Raw genomic sequence first — 16,324 nt, forward strand, 5'->3', positions numbered from 1 at the left:
GTCCAGGAGCATAAACCAGATCTTTTTTTAATGCCTAGACTAATTTTAAAGGTCAGCCTGTAAACTTAGAAAATACAACAAATTATTGACGCCTTCAAGTCTAACGACTGAGCTTTATTTGTAATGGCATGGTTTGAAAAGACCACTTCCAACTACTGATCTGCATTACAATGTGCTCTATATTATCATGGTACAAGCTCAGACTGATTGATTTGTTTTAACATAAAGATTAAAAAAAGGAAGTTTCAGGTTGGTTGGATGTCTGAGGGGATTGGTAATGTATTATATGGATTTAAACTCACAGGTCACTGGTTTGAAATAGTGTAAGTTTGTGAAAAATTGCTAATTGCTTGGTAGAATGGAGGTGCTGGTCTGTTCAGATAGCATTTGCATGAGAGAAACTGCATCTTTAATTGACATTAAGCAGTTCTGGCTGATAGTCAAAGCAGAGGTCATACCTGAAATGGCTTGTGGGGCCTGAGCATCAAATTCTGCTATGGATGCAAGCAGCAGTCCTTACTCTGAGGATATTAGACATGTCAGCAGTGGTGTTGTGGGGAAGCATACAACATTACTCGTTCTTTTCTGTCTGCTCTGTGAATGTGCAAATAGCCTCTGTTTCAGGGGTATCCACTGATAATCTCACTTTGTAAAATGGCAAAATCTGTGCTGGAGAAAAAGGAAGGGAAAATGAGTACAGGTGACTCTTCAAGACTGAGTTTGTGCTTTTGGGTCTGCTTGTAATAGATCCCCTTGTAATAAATCTTTAGTAAGAAAAGAGGCTAACTGCAAAAATAGATTATGAAGTAAACTTCTGTTTACATGATCTTTTAATTGGATGGTTTAATTTTTTTTCTTTAAAAAATATTTAAAATCGATCTTTTATCATCAGTATCCACTTTCATGTAGATGCAGATTGAATATTTTCTTATTTTTGATTCTTGAAAATAGCTCATCCCTCAGCTTTCCTGTCAGGCTTGGATGGAAATTGCTGCTTGGTTGGCTCCTTCTGTTTCTCCATGTAGAAAAAATTTAGTACCTCTCTAAGCCTTATGTTCTTTCAGTGTTGGATGCTTGAACACACAAAGTTAAATGAAGCAGCTATGTTCTTCTGTATTTTTAGGCTGGAGCCTTGGCTGGAGCCAACAGCTGCCCTAGTTATTCTTAAATATTCTCACAACTTTCTGCTGAAAAATGTCATTGCAAGTCAGGTTCTGAATAAGTGTTTTGTGATGTAGTAGCGTGCTGGCCTCTCCATTGTATGGCAAAGCTGACTGAGTCTTGCCTTGGTCACTGGCAGGTTCTTAAGTTCTTATTTTGATGAACTCTCCTAAGCTTACTGTCCAAAGTAGTGAAGCTAAATAAAACTGCATCAGAAACTCTTCCATCATGGTGGTGTGAAGTAGGCTAGACTACGTCTATGTCTACTCATCTGATAGAGATACTCCCTTTTTGAAAGAATAGGCTCTGTGAGACTTGAGGGTGTGCTGCACCCCATAGGATTAGGCATGTCTGCTCACTGTGGACAGATTGTGAAAAGAGCTGGGCTCACAGCAGTGACAGTAATGAGGACAATAGAAGTTAAACCTCCAAATGGATATGCTTCTCCAACAGCAAGTTGGACTAGATGATTGTTGTCAGTCCCTTCCAACTGGAACTATTCTATTCTGTTCTAAGAATCTTAGATGTAACTCCTCAGAGCCCAAATTGTCCCTGCTCCAATGATTTCAGTGATGCTGTATAGTTTCACAGCACCTCAAGGTTGTTTCCCACTTCTAAAATAGTTATCTCCTACATGGCAATGACAAGTTATTCTCCACGTTAACTGTAGCCTAAAGAAAGAACTGCTGTTTGAACATCTTTCTGAAGATTTATTTGATTTTTTTTGAGGCCTCATTGGCTGTCTATCTTCAGACACTTTGTCATTGTACAGAAGTTCAGTTTATTTCTTTCTTCCCTTCTTGTAATGCTGTAACAGTGAAAAGGGCTGCTGTATAGCTTCAGCATACTGTGGTTTGGGGAAAAGACGATACTGCATATGGATGAATTGTGTCACATCTCTTATTCATACAGTCCCAACTGAATATGTGAACAGACACAAACGAAATTCCTGTTCCACATTTTACAAGAAAGTTCAGCAGTAGAACTGTCTATCATTGTAAATCAGTAAGAGAAGACTCCTTAGAGAGTTATAAGTGCTGTTTCTGACTGTTACAGGATCTTTTGTTGAGTTTCTCAAGGCTCAGGAGTTGGACAGCTGGTGTAACATACCTACATTTCCACTATGTGGAAGAGAAATTTTGAATAGACAAAACAGATCTTTTACAGTACAATAGTTTTATTGTGTAGCCCTTTCAGAGGACACTAAAAAAGAATTTTAAATTAAACCTTTCCTTTCTTTAAATTTAGAAAGTATGTTCTGTGTCCTGAAAAGCAGGACAAATTTAATATGCAGAGTATGTCACATAACTCTGTAACTTCCTCCCCCCGTTTCCTGTTCCAAAGAAACCTGTGAGCTCGAGAAAAGGTATTTGTTAATGCAGTTTGTGTTTTTTCTTTTTTGATAAGTACTGTAGATTTCTGATAGACAGACTGTTCTTATGGAAGAATCACCACCAAACTTGGTGGTGAGCACCACTTGACTTTGCTTCTTGGGGCTCTTGGCAAATGAGACAATTCATCTCGCTATGCCGCTAGTGCATTTCTTACATGAAATTAATTAACAGTTTGTCTTTCTCCCCCACCTCTATTTTTGTGACTAGTCTCTTCAAATTATCCTTTTACTGTCCTTCCTAGCTTTTAATACTTCATAAACTTTTTTTAAAACTTCATCTGTTCTGAAACGTTGATAAGTGAACACAGTATTTTTGTTCTGTAGTGTTGCTTCTTTCTGTATAATTACCAGTGTCTTGCTTGGTAACATGCCAAGGTTCAATATTTGGGATTATATGCTGGCAGTTTGACTCATTTAATTTATTTTATCTTTCAGTTTCTTCGTATCATTTTCAGGTGTGCCTAGAGTCCACCTCTGTGGGAGCAGTGTCTGTGTGAGAGTGTGATTTCAAACCGTAATTGAAAGTTTTCACATTTAGAATGCTATTAGGGCTTGGGAGTTTGTTCCGATTCTTCTAGTATATTGATGGGTCTGTTTCCATGGTATTTCTTTAAAGGTACCACCGCTGTCCACTTTCCTGCTTGGTGTTATTTCATATTCAGACACAGAATTCCTTCATTTCAACATAAACCTTTCTTTTAAATGATTGCCTCTTCCAGCAAATGATTGTCTCAGACCTTTAGTCCAAGCAGCATCATACTGGGAAGACTAAGATTGTTTTCAATCTCACTACTGTCTGCATATAAGAAAATTTAAATTGCAACTGGATTCCTTGGAAAGAATTCACACAAGTATGTTTAAGGTGCACTATGAGGAGCAGGAAAGGGGGCTTATCTGGATCTTCGGGAATAAAAGCAGTATTTTGGTGTTTATGAATTGGTAGGAACCTGATAACGTTGTAAGTTGTCATGGTTTAACCCCAGCCAGCAACTAAGCACCACGCAGCCGCTCACTCACTCCCCCCCATCCAGTGGGATGGGGGAGAAAATCAGGAAAAGAAGTAAAACTCCTGGGTTGAGATAAGAACGATTTAATAGAACAGAAAAGAAGAAACTAATAATGATAATGATAACACTAATAAAATGACAACAGTAGTAATAAAAGGATTGAAATGTACAAATGATGCGCAGGGCAATTGCTCACCACCCGCCGACCGACACCCAGCCAGTCCCCGAGCGGCGAATCCCTGCCCCCCACTTCCCAGTTCCTAAACTAGATGGGACGTCCCATGGTATGGAATACACTGTTGGCCAGTTTGGGTCAGGTGCCCTGGCTGGGCATGACAAGCTGAAAAATCCTTGACTCTAGTCTAAACACTACTGAGCAACAACTGAAAACATCAGTGGTGTTGTCAACATTCTTCACATACTGAACTCAAAACATAGCACTGTACCAGCTACTAGGAAGACAGTTAACTACATCCCAGCTGAAACCAGGACATAAGTGTATCTAGAAAAAGGTATAATTTATATAGTCTTCTCCACTAAATTAGTGAAAGTCTCCCATTTTGGAATAGTAAGAGCTTCTTTGAGACTGCTGTGCCCACTGGAGATTCCATTCTGGCTCCTGAGTAATAATCAGAGCACTGTGGGATAACAATACGTACACATATATATATATGTGTGTGTGTGTGTGTGTACACACACACACACGCAAAAAAAAAAAGCAGTGCTTCATCCTGGAAGAGAAACTGAATACTTCCAGGCATTGAGAGTGCTCTGAGCAAAAGGCTTGTAAGTTTAATAAATTTGTTTAATATTCTCTGCCTATTTTGCTAAAAACGCAGAGCACTTTTCTAAATATCACTGTGCTGCAACGATTCTCACTGTAGATTTTGAGACCCTGTTGACCAGGTAAATGGAACACTACAGGAGCTCTGAAGGCCTGTACATAATACGCTGCTGCCAGACCGTTTCTTACAAACAGTTGCTTGAATGCTGTTTTGAGCAGTGTAATTTAAATAGAACTGCAATTCAGATGATCCAAATATAAATCTATGCTTGGAACAATGCATTCCATGTAAACGTGTTTTGTACAGGTGCAATGAGTTTGTTCTATAATGATGGCACTAGCCTGTTAAATTTAACCATGTTTTGTAAAATTCCTATACCTTGCACAAGAATTCTCCTGCAGAGTTGAACAGAGGTAGATTCAGAACAATTAGGTGCCTGCAGTAATCTGGAATAAATAGGCAGCAGTGACAAAGGTGTGTGCCCAAAATCAGGTCTAATAAAGCTTTTCTTGAGGGCTAGACACCTCTAGGGTAGGACAAGAGACCCTAAAGTTTAAACAACTCCCCTGCCCCCAAGAGCCCCCAAAACCAAGACTCAAACCCCCACAAGTCCTAATGGCTAGCTCTTTCTGACACATTACAGAAGCATGTCCCTGTTGTTGATGGTCTGTGATCTATTGTCTATGATACACTTCTGTGCGACAGTCATGAAAATGATAAACAGGCTACTTCTAAACATTTTGAATCCTTTGTGGCAGTCATCAAATTAAACGATGTTTCTGTTTATTCCCTTATGATATTAAAAAAATTATAGCTAATTATGTAGCATTTACATACTACCTATACAGTTAGCAATTACTGTTTGTCTTGTGGGTTATGTGTGCTTAGTATGGTACCTGGCTGCTATTTTATTATTTAAGTGCTAAGAGCATGCTTTTACCTACTTCGTTCAGTTGTTGTATAAGGTGTTGTGAACACCTTATAAAGCTTGCTCCAAGAGAAGAAAGTTTAGGTTGTGTGTATCGGAGAAATGCAAAACAGACTAAACTGGATTTTGAAAACTGTGTGTGGTCTTTGAGTGGTCTTGCTGAAATCTTATAAAAGGCACCAGTGCAAAGCACATCTTACTGATCTTGCTTGTGAGTTTAGTGAAAATGTTAGTGCTTAAAGTGATCCAGAAAATGTGGTTTATCCAGGTAATAGAATGCAGACCCAATCTGTAAATGCATTCACAGTGTTTTCTAGACAAGAAGTGATGGTTCATTCTTTTGAATAACTCATTTTCTCTGTGTGTTTGTTATTGGTGCTGCTAGTGGTGTATGGATGGCTCTTCTGCCACCTGCAGCAGTGCCTGAAGCAGACACATTCTTCTTATTCTTAAGGTGCATTTTATTGCTGGGTGCTGCTGTTTGTTAATTTTATGTTTGATTAGAAGTAGCAGGGGTGACCTACTGAGGTTTTCTAGCACTTCAAAAAACTTTCTTGCAAATTGTTTTTGAAGTGCTCTTAACACTTGCTTGTTTTGGTAGTATATGAATACCTGAAGGGAGGGTGCAAAGGGGATGGAGCCAGGCTCTTCCCAGTGGTGCCCAGGGACAGGACCAGAGGCAGTGGGCACAAACCGACACACAGTAGGTTCCCTCTGAACATCAGGAAACACTTTTTCACTGTGAAGTGTGACTGAGCACTGGTACAGGGTGCCCAGGGAGGTGGTGGAGACTCCCTCCCTGAAGACAGTCAAAAGCGGCCTGGGCACAGTCCTGGCAGCTGGCTTGGGCTGGCCTTCCTTGAGCAGGGGGTTGGTCAAGGTGACCTCTAGAGCCCCCTTCCCACCTCAACTGTCCTGGAATTCTGTGGTGTATCGCCTACAGACAAACTGCAGCCTGCAAGGTTCCCACAAAATGGTCCAAGTGCTATAGGAAAGTATGCTTTTCTGTTTTAGCCACGTCTGTTTTCATTCTTAAACTTGTATTTTTCAGTAAACGGTGATGGTTTAAGCTGCTGGTGGTTAAAAGGCAGGTCCTGCAGAATGGCTGGAGTTGCTTGGCAACGAGCGGGAGCAGGGAGGGAGGTGAGAAAGAAAGAGCGGCTTCCGAATATATCAACAACAGCATCCCCTCTGAAATCACTGGCATGTGACACGGGAGAGTTTCCTCAAAGACCTACAGCATTTGGGAACATTTCTTGGGGATGTGAGGGAATATTGGGAATATTGGAACATGGAATGAAACTGTGGTTGCCTTTGAATTCTGCTACTTACAGTCAAAAATATTTATTTCTAAATTTTCCATTCACGAGGTTCTCTTCCCCTCTCCGACTGACAGTACTCCCTGTGTATTCCCTGGTCTAATCCTTGTTCGTGGCTCCACAGCACTGCTGCCAGTTCTTTGGAGTCCATCAGCGCTGCTGTTTAATTGGGTGGATGAGGCGTTGTGGAGTGCTGTGACGCGCGGGTGTAAGGACAGGTACCCACACACGGATGAGGGCACGCCGCAGACACGCATGCGTGTGCATGTCCTCTTTTCTCTCCCTCTCCAATGTGTTGCTCTTTCCCGTGTGTGCTCTTTCTCTCCTGCTCTTTACTCCTCCTCCTCTTGCAGCTTGCCCTGCAGCCCCTTTGTTTCTGGCAAGAGAAGTAAGAGAACTAGCCTGCGAGTTGAACCTGCTTCCTTTGGGGCTTTTATTGAGTTGTTTAAACTTGTACAGTAGGAAAGATCCCTTGGAACTGAACTATGTAGGGACAGGATGCTTCTGCCTTTTCCAGCGAGGGAAAGCCCCTGCTGCCCGTGTCTGCTTTGGAGTAGCAATGCAGATTTGACCAGAAGCCTCATCTGTGTGTGAGGTCAAGCTGTATTTGTCAAGTTTTTTGATCAAATTAGCAATGTCACTAAAGAAACAACTAATTTTCTTGAAAGCTGGTTCTTACCAGCAGTCTCCTCCTCTCAGGTGTTCATTTGTTCTTTTCTGTGCTAAGAGCCACTTGCCAGTCCTTTTAGCGTAACCAGCTGGAAGCAGACCTACATAACTTGTGGGTGTTAGGGAAAAAAAAAAGAAAACTGAAGTCAGCAAGAGGTATACAAGAATCTCAGTTGTAAGGGCAGAAAGACAAAAGCTCTTAAAGCTGGGTAGCACTTTTCACCTGCAGTTTGGTCAGATTACCCATGTATCCATAGCATTAGAAAATGTGCACTCGGGAAATGTGGGAAAGAAGAGCCTAAACTGATTACAAGTCTCAGAGCATCCTAGTAAATAATGACATGAGGTGAGAAAGTCCAAAGGGTCATGGAAAAACAGTTGGTTTTACTACAATGAATAGTGACAGACATTTCCATCAGTTTATATTCTCAGGATAAAGATGGGCAAGGAGAAAGATGGAGTGAGATGATCCTACTGGCATGAATGTACAGTCTGGGCTGCCTGGATTTTCTCCTTGCTTAGAAAGAATCTAAATGTTACAACTTCGGTCATGAAATTTCCTACTTTGATATTAACTGCTTGGCTGGAATTACAGGAACGACTTAGTGTCACTCCACTTCTGTTATGGGCGTGCATAGGGCCATCCTGTACTAGTTGCAATCAGTTAATTTCCAGCATGCTCAGATAATAATACTTTCCTTCCCTTCATGTCTCTTCTTGGCTCTCTGTGTAGTATTGTGGATTCTTCCGAAAAAGTACTGTTCTTAAAGATTTGGAATGTGCCTGTTGCATAGTTAGTTCTACCACTAATAAACAATAAATAACATGCCCTGAAAAATAAGGCACAGTTTCAGTGCTCTGAGGTAGAAGGAGGTTCCCCCCCCTCAACCTCAAGTTACACTCCTTTAAAATCTGCAGGAATACCCTTGCAGAGGAGGTGACTGAACCTGTCCTCTGGAGGACGCCAGTCCCTCTGTGTGCAGCACATGCTCCGTTGTGGCATGGGCAAATCCCCCCATTGTCACCAGCCTCGGGAGAGGGGCAGACGAGTTGCCTGATTGTCCTGACGTGGTGCAGGTGTTAGGTAGTTACAGGTGATTTATTTGGCTCTTTGAATTTCTTACTTGAGACAGCAGATGGTGATGGAAGTCAGCAAGGGAAGACTGGGAGGAGACCCTGCTCTGGGAGAGCACATAGCAAAAAGGATACTTTTTGGTAAATCTTTACCTCCCAAGTATTGCTTTGACCCACATCTTGACTGAATTACACTTGTCTCCATAGCAGCAGTAATTGTGCTTCCTACGGAAAAAGGGAGGGGGAAGTCATAATTAGAAGCAGGTCCCAAACATGATGTTTTCTGCTCAGAATCATGTAATGAAAGAGCTGAAGCTTCTTAAGCCAGTAACAGAGTCACAATCAATAGTTTGAAAGCAAACACCTTCCTTGGTAAGATACAGTTAAAATTTAGGATGTATTTGCTATCCAATGAACTACAGAAATACATGTTTTGCCATAAGACTATCGCATAAATATTTCACAGGCACAACATTACATTTAAATAATGCTTCTCTTGATGAATACAGTCACTAGCTAGAAAATTTCTATTTGTGGCTGAAACTTTCATCCTTAGGCTTCTTGATCTGGAAGTTCCCCATCTCTGTCTTGCAGGTTGTTGTATATAATTAGCTTTTCCCTTGCAAATAAAAAAAGGTATTCCCCCCCCCCATATTGATTTCTGAACGTTTTAGAATATCAACCTAAATGTGTGCCCATGAAGAATCAGAGTGCCATCTCCATGCGAGTTTAGTTACTTCTTCCCAGTGTTTTGTTGCTGTTGGTGCCTGCTGCAGATGAGTTTGAATGGTTATTCTGTTAATATTAGACTCGCCCTTGGGTGGACAGAATTCTTTCTAGTTCCTCATGTGGAGACCTGGAAAGCACTTATGTGTTCTACATGCATCTTCCTTATTGAAGTGTTGGACATTGAGCATACTGCTTTTGGTGGGGATGGAGTTGATTTTCTTCATAGCAGGCCATACATACGGTGCTTTGTTTTAGATTTGTGACCAAAACAGTGTTGATAACCCACAAATATTTTAGCTATTGCTGAACTGTGCCTACAAAGCTTCAAAGCCTTCTCTTTCTCACTCTGTGATAGTGCTTGTTTCCTTGCACCTTTTCTATATTATAGGTATAAATGTGCATGCATAAATGCTTAGTCATAATGGAGGTGCCAACAGAGACTCTCTAGCTATGCCATGAAGGGAGAGGTGATGAAATGGGGTAGTATGCTGTTCTTTTTTGTTGTTGTTGTTTTTCCTTTTCTTTTCTTCTACAAGGCATGGAGTAGGGCTCATTTGGAATATGAAAGGGTGGCATAGAGAACAATGCAGCGTGTCACCATTTATTTCCTAAAGTGTGTGAAATGGATGGAGTTTTATCACATGACTTGGGTCCATTAATTAAAAGAGAACTGCCTAATTTTAGGGCAAAAGCCCCAAATGAGGTAGAAAATATGGACATGCATTTGCATGCCCTCCAAAGATGAGTGGGTTTTGGTGGGTTTATCTTCCATGTGTATTCCTAGCTGAACCACCTCTGCACTGTAGGCAAAGCTTTGGTGGGAATACTTGCTGCCTCCCATGTTTCTGCTTGTCAGTGTTCTGTGTTACAGAACCATAGAATCACAGAATGGTTTGGGTTGGAAGGGACCTTTGAAGGTCATCTAGTCTACCACCCTGGTATTAGGCAAATACCACTCCAAGCTAGAGTTGCTTTCTGAAGAAAATATTTACAAATGAGTGCCTGGAAGCCAGGGTGATGAACCACAAGGAGCAAAACATGCAATGCAGTGTCCTGTGTTCCCTGTGACGAGCACAGAAGAGATACCTGTGTGAAAGTCCATTCCTTAAGTCCTGGCTCAGGTATCGGTACTTGAGAGGGGACTCTGTATCACAACAAGTTTAGCCCTAATCTTGTCTTAACCTTTTCATCATTTCATGATGATCCACTGAATAATTTGTAATTAGTAACAGGCACCTACATCCGTCAGATAATTTGGCCTGTGTGACCACCTCCCTCTCTTGCCCCTCCAGCTTCATGAATCCAGTTGCCAGTAATAAATGCTGCAGGCTTTTTCCTTATCTTCAGTTCATTTCAGTTCTGCATCTCTTTATATGCTACAACTCTCTAATTAGTCTTAAGCAACCAGTTTTTCTCAGCTGCTTCTCCTGTCAGAAGTGGTATTTTCCAGATAAGTATATCCTTGTTTTTCAAAGCCCTCTCCTTGGTTTTTCAGCCTGGATTATACCTCTGTGAAAAGAGCTTTTTCTGCTTGACTAAACAAAGTATTTTCTGAAGTGATTTTCAGTCTTTTGAAGAGAGTCAGCTGCTGAGATGTGAACCCCAGGTAACCTAATAATGAAAATAATCCATGCTACTGCTATACAGCATAGAGCAATCAATCTTTATTATCAAGAGAACAGGGAAAAATGCTATAGTCTAATAGCAAAATGCAACAGGAACAAAAGGTAGATGGACCAGAAGACCAGCATAATATGCAAAAACTCTGTAGGACCTTGAATTGCTTTCCTAGCTTGCTGTATTTTTGCCCTTTACTGTGCACTCTCTGTGATGCACGTACTACAATAATGCTAAGTGACCCCAGCACCTTTAGTTGAACTTTGTACTTCTCACTTCCTATATAAGAAAGGAATGGTAGATCGTGTGCCCAAAGCACCTTTAGTGTGGAAGTTGGAAGTAAATTTTGATTGTAAGATGCTTGAGAACTTGCCATAAATTAACATCTAGAGATGAGTTAGCATTTGCTGATTTCTGGTAACCTAGAGAAGTGAGATTCTTTTCAGAACTCCAGTACACCAACTACTACACTTCAAGGTAGTTCTCTTCTCCCAGACTAGGAGAATTTTCTGAAATACTTTCTCCCTTTCGTAGTCCACACTTGCTTAGCAGCTGCAGTAACTCAGATCTAGTGTGCTGTATCTGATCTTTAAACGACTGCAAGGTTCCGTATTTGCATTCAGCGTGTTAGTTTGAGGCAGACAAATCAATAGACACAGAATCATTGTAATGAATTGAAAGCTGCTTTAACAAATTCAGAAATAAAAGGATTTGATTTTACTATGCTTCATGAATTTGCCAAGAGACTTGGCTATTAGGACCTACTCCCCCCTTGCTGGGTTGGTGTATCGTTAACTGTTAAAATGCTGGCATCCTTCAGACTACCAGTTCAGTGAGTTCACAGGAAAGTGTACATCGTAAGATAAGTTGTTACTCTAAATCTTTATGTACCTCATGAATACTGTCCAATTTAGCTGCTTGCTAAAATGTTGAATGACACAATAAACTGAATCCTCATATACTTTGGATAGCCTAACTGGCAGTCTGCTCACCAAGCCATCTCCAACAGGACTTTTTTCTACTTGCAGTATATGTGATCGCTTCCAGGTGATGCACTTAGGTTGAGTAGAGGGAATTTCAAGGTGTAACAAAGGTATAAGAACTTAAAAGTTACTGAAAATGAAGGGTTATGCAAGAAAGGAGATAGTACATCAAATAGTTCTAGGTTCTTGCCAAGGATTAATTTGAAAAAGACACTTTAAAAGATTTTTTTTCATTGAGTTGTAAGATTGAGATCTAATATCAGATATGTCTTAATAACACACAGCTTTCTTTTATGTTAGTTAACATCTTTAGGAGGAAAGGAACAGGTATTTGGCACAATAGACTGGACTGTCAGATCCACAGTCCAAATTTTAAAAATACCAGTAAATCAGGGGAAAAAAAAAAAAAAAGGTATTAGTGTAGCCAGTAATTTTTGCTGGATGGTTTTGTGCCAACCAGCCAAAATGCTGATCATTATTCTCTTATAAATATTGGAAGGAATAAAATATGTTTATTCCTTACTGATGTATGTTTGGAACAGAGAAAACTCTGTTCCCTGGGCACTCCTGTCACAGTGTCCAGAAGTCTGGACCATTCACTCAGAATGGATTCATAATGCTGTTCTTTACAGAGAAGAGATGTCAGCGACCTGTGACAGCTCTGTGAATGAGGCATAATCCTGTATGGCAAATGATGGCACATGGCTCTCCAGACAAAAGCAGTATTTTGAGCCAGGGATGCTGGGGAGGGGAGCTGATTGTTACTTTTCAGCCATTTCGCCTTTAATCAACTGAGAGGCATTTAACTTTGATGGACCAACATTCTCTTCTGCTTTGTATTCATATTATTACACAACTTGTCCACTGATTCCGACTGAACTTTACAAAGCACTAGCACTGGAATTTTCTCAGCTTTGCTGATTCTGGAGAAAATGAGTTGTTTCACTTTGAAATGGACATGACGATTCCGTTCTCATGATGGAGGAGATGGAAGCTGCCAGCATAAGATGGTTTCAGCGTTTTCTGACAATTGAATCATTACATACTGAGTGGCTTCCAACCTGGGAAGAGAATTGGGGACCTTAAAAACAAAACAAAACAAAAAATCATACTGCATTTTCTTTAATCTTAAAGAAGTCAGATAACCCTCTGACTTTGAAAGAGTGAAGAGCATTTGCCGTTTTCTTCAGATACCAGGCATTTATACTGCCTTTGTTCTGGATGTTTGCTATGGCTTTGAAAATAGTGCCAACATTATTTCTTTTTTCAACAGCAGAAAAAAAAAGAAGTTTAAATATAGCAGAAATGCTAATCACTGGAGTAAGAATTAAGATTAGGAGTGAACCAGCTCACTCCCTTTTGTGACAGGTGTATATGCACAGCTTCTGCTTTGCTTCCTGTTAATTATCTTTACTCAGGAAGAATTTCAAAAACCTCCTGTTGATCATGTCAAAACAACACATTTTGCAATCTGTCCTTGAATTAAATTAAGCTTCTTTCTGACAGCATCATGTTAAATGGCATTGTCTGATTTTGAGCGCTTATTTTCTTTACTGAAGTACTGACTTCGCCATTTACAGAACTCTTCAGAATTGTCAATGCTAGTTTTTAAAGTTATGGAAATCAATGAGTCTCAGGGCACACTGGCTCTACTGTTAGTATAATAGAGGGCATGGCTCCATGATATGCTAGCTCTGATGAGTAAAACCAGATGGAGTTCCTTTTCTGCACTGCCACACCTGTTCTTTTCTGTCCCTACTCCTTTTCAAAGCTTTATTTTTCACTTGCATCTGCTTGGCAATTTAATTTATAGCACACTGCCACAAGTACCGTTGGTAATGAAGGTGTGTGAACAGAAACACAGAACTGAGAGCAGGTGTTTGGGGGTAGTGCAGGACAAGATGGGAACTATTGAAGGTGGCTTTGCAACCGAGGCTGATGTGTTCTGCAACTGTTGCCTGAGCTTTGTCTTCATTCCAGAATACATGCTGTCACTGTGGAAGGGATGCAACCTCTGACCACAGGGGCTCCGAGTTGAAACACCCCGTATGAGTTAGCTGCTCTTGCCTCCATGTGATCTGAGGCACACCATCCTTCAGGACTGCGGAACTGCAATGAAAAGAAGCTGACTGTTTTATTTCCAAGGGACCCAGCAGTGAATATTTGTTGATCTATGTTTTGATACTACATTTGCCATTAAATTTATTGTTTACGTCTGAGGTGCTGCACCCTTGGTCATTCAGCATAGCAATGAAAACTATGACTCTGCACCATTTCAGTAATATAAAACCCAGTTAAATTGTGTTGTGTTCATGTTGCTAAGGATTTTTAACTCTCCTGAGACTCTCTGTTCATTTTTTAGAGACTTGTCTCAGAACAGTACCAAGAGCTCAGGCTGAAGCTTTGCAATTTTAGCATAACCTGCTTCTCAGAGATGGCCAGGATGCTTAAGTTGCCCAGCTTTACCTTCTGTTTGCAGCATTGTTGTCAGTGAGGAAAGCACAGCGGAACAAACACTCCAACCATAAGATAAAGCTGAAACCACACAGATATTCCAGTAATAAACTTCTGGTTAAATTTCTTGAACAAGCAAATGAGAGATAAGATGCTGCACCTCTCCGGGGTTCTGCCTTGTGTCTTCTGTCCTTCACAAGGAACACTGTGCATTTATTGCATTTCACCTGTGGCCTCTGTGCCGCCATCTCAGGTCAGCTGGAGGCACCGATTGACTGAGGACCTGGGGGAGGGTCAGGCTGTTAAAGCAGAGCCAAGTCACACTTGACCCTGTGAAGCAAATGAATGGGACAATGACATGGACCTTCTTCTGTGTGATCCTCTCCCAGGAACGAATTGCTCCCTTTTTTTTTGCAGGTCTTGGCCGCTTTCTTGGAAGAACACTAATGAGAGAGTAAAACATTAGGTTGCATGTTTCAGCAAGTGGGAGTTTTTGGTGACCCACTTTAATATAAATTTCTATGAGAAGTTTATTCTGCTTTATTTACTGGGGAAAGAAAACACAGAGAAGATTTCTCTTTGACTAGAGAAAAATTTCAGTAAAATAAATAATGCTATTACCAGGGAGAAAAGCCAGAGCTTCTTAGGATCAAATCAGATCTTACATCCTACAGCAGGATGTTGGTAAGAATGCACTTTAAGGGCCGTGTTTTAAATCTTGCATCTTTTTTACCCAGATAAAACAAAGCTTTGTATTGACATATTGTCTGGATTGTCTTCAATCTAACAAGTTTTACAAGTGCTGTATAACAGCAGTATACTGTAACAGTAGTATGTGGCAGTTCTTGGACTTGATGATCTTAGAGGTCTTTCCCAAACTTAATGATTCTATTCTATTCTATTCTTTTCTTGTCTAGTCTGTGCTTTTGCCATGAAAGGTTGGACCAGATGATCCTTGAGGTCCCTTCCAACCTGGTATTCTATGATTGATTCTATGATTCAAGATGTCCTGGTTTCACCTGGGAGAGAGTTAACTGTCTTCCTAGTAGCTGGTATGGTGCTATGTTTTGAGTTCAGTATGAGAAGAATGTTGATAACACACTGATGTTTTCAGTTGTTGCTCAGTAGTGTTTAGACTAAAGGATTTTTCAGCTTCTCATGCCCAGCCGGCAAGAAGGCTGGTGGGGCACAAGAAGTTGGCACAGGACAGAGCCAGGGCACCTGACCCAAACTGGCCAACGGTGTATTCCATACCATGGGATGTCACATCTAGTATAGGAACGGGGAAGTGGGGGCAGGGAATCGCCGCTCAGGGACTGGCTGGGTGTCAGTCAGCGGGTGGTGAGCAATTGCCCTGCGCATCATTTGTACATTCCAATCCTTTCATTATTACTGTTGTCATTTTATTAGTGTTATCATTATTAGTTTCTTCTTTTCTGTTCTATTAAACCACTCTTATCTCAACCCGTGGGTTTTACTTCTTTTTCCTGATTTTCTCCCCAATCTCACGGGGTGGGGGGGAGTGAGTGAGTGGCTGCGTGGTGTTTAGTTGCTGGCTGGGGTTAAACCATGACACAAGAACTTACAGTTTCTCAATTCAATGGATATAAAAGATGTATTAAGAATTTTGCTTTAGGTCCCAGTGAATTCTGCACAGGTGCTGGGATTGGTATGTCTCATTTGCCTTTCTTCTACTATAACAATCTCAGTGCTTCAGCCACAGGGAGGGGAAGCCGGGATTTCCCTCAGTGCATGTGAGACAACCCAGGATGAGCGGAAGAGGTGCATTGAATTGGAAACTACATGGGAAAATCCAGTTTCACCCTGGTTTATCCGTTTCCCTTGGGTGTGAGCTCAAAGATCAGAACAGGCTGTTCTCCCCAAAATGTCTCCTGCCGTAGGCTCTACAGGTCGTATTTTATACTGTGTTGCAAGCACCGCAACAGTTCAGTCTTGTAATCTCTTAGTCCCTTCAGCTTTACTACAGGGTGGGATTTCTAACTCTTCTGTCGACGATCTCCACCTTTCGAGTATCGCCTCGAAGTATTTCCAAGAACCAGAACGCTCTTTCCTCTGGTGAACCCTGAGCTTTTGCATTTTGCAGCATCGTAAGTAAACCACATTCTGCGCTGCTTTGAAGCGCCGTCTTGGCTTCTACTCTGGGAAAAAAGGGTAGCTGTGAGAGAGAGCAGCGTTCTTTTGCTT

The 16,324-nt window shown here is 41.1% G+C and overlaps 1 protein-coding gene across 3 annotated transcripts in view; it reads left to right on the forward strand.

Moving 5' to 3' along the window:
• Positions 1-16,324, forward strand: part of TTC28 (tetratricopeptide repeat domain 28) — a 199,974-nt gene that overhangs the window by 51,729 nt on the left and 131,921 nt on the right. The window lies entirely within an intron of this gene.

The sequence above is a fragment of the Haliaeetus albicilla genome, chromosome 10 (assembly GCF_947461875.1).
Source record: "Haliaeetus albicilla chromosome 10, bHalAlb1.1, whole genome shotgun sequence".
Classification (NCBI taxonomy): domain Eukaryota; kingdom Metazoa; phylum Chordata; class Aves; order Accipitriformes; family Accipitridae; genus Haliaeetus; species Haliaeetus albicilla.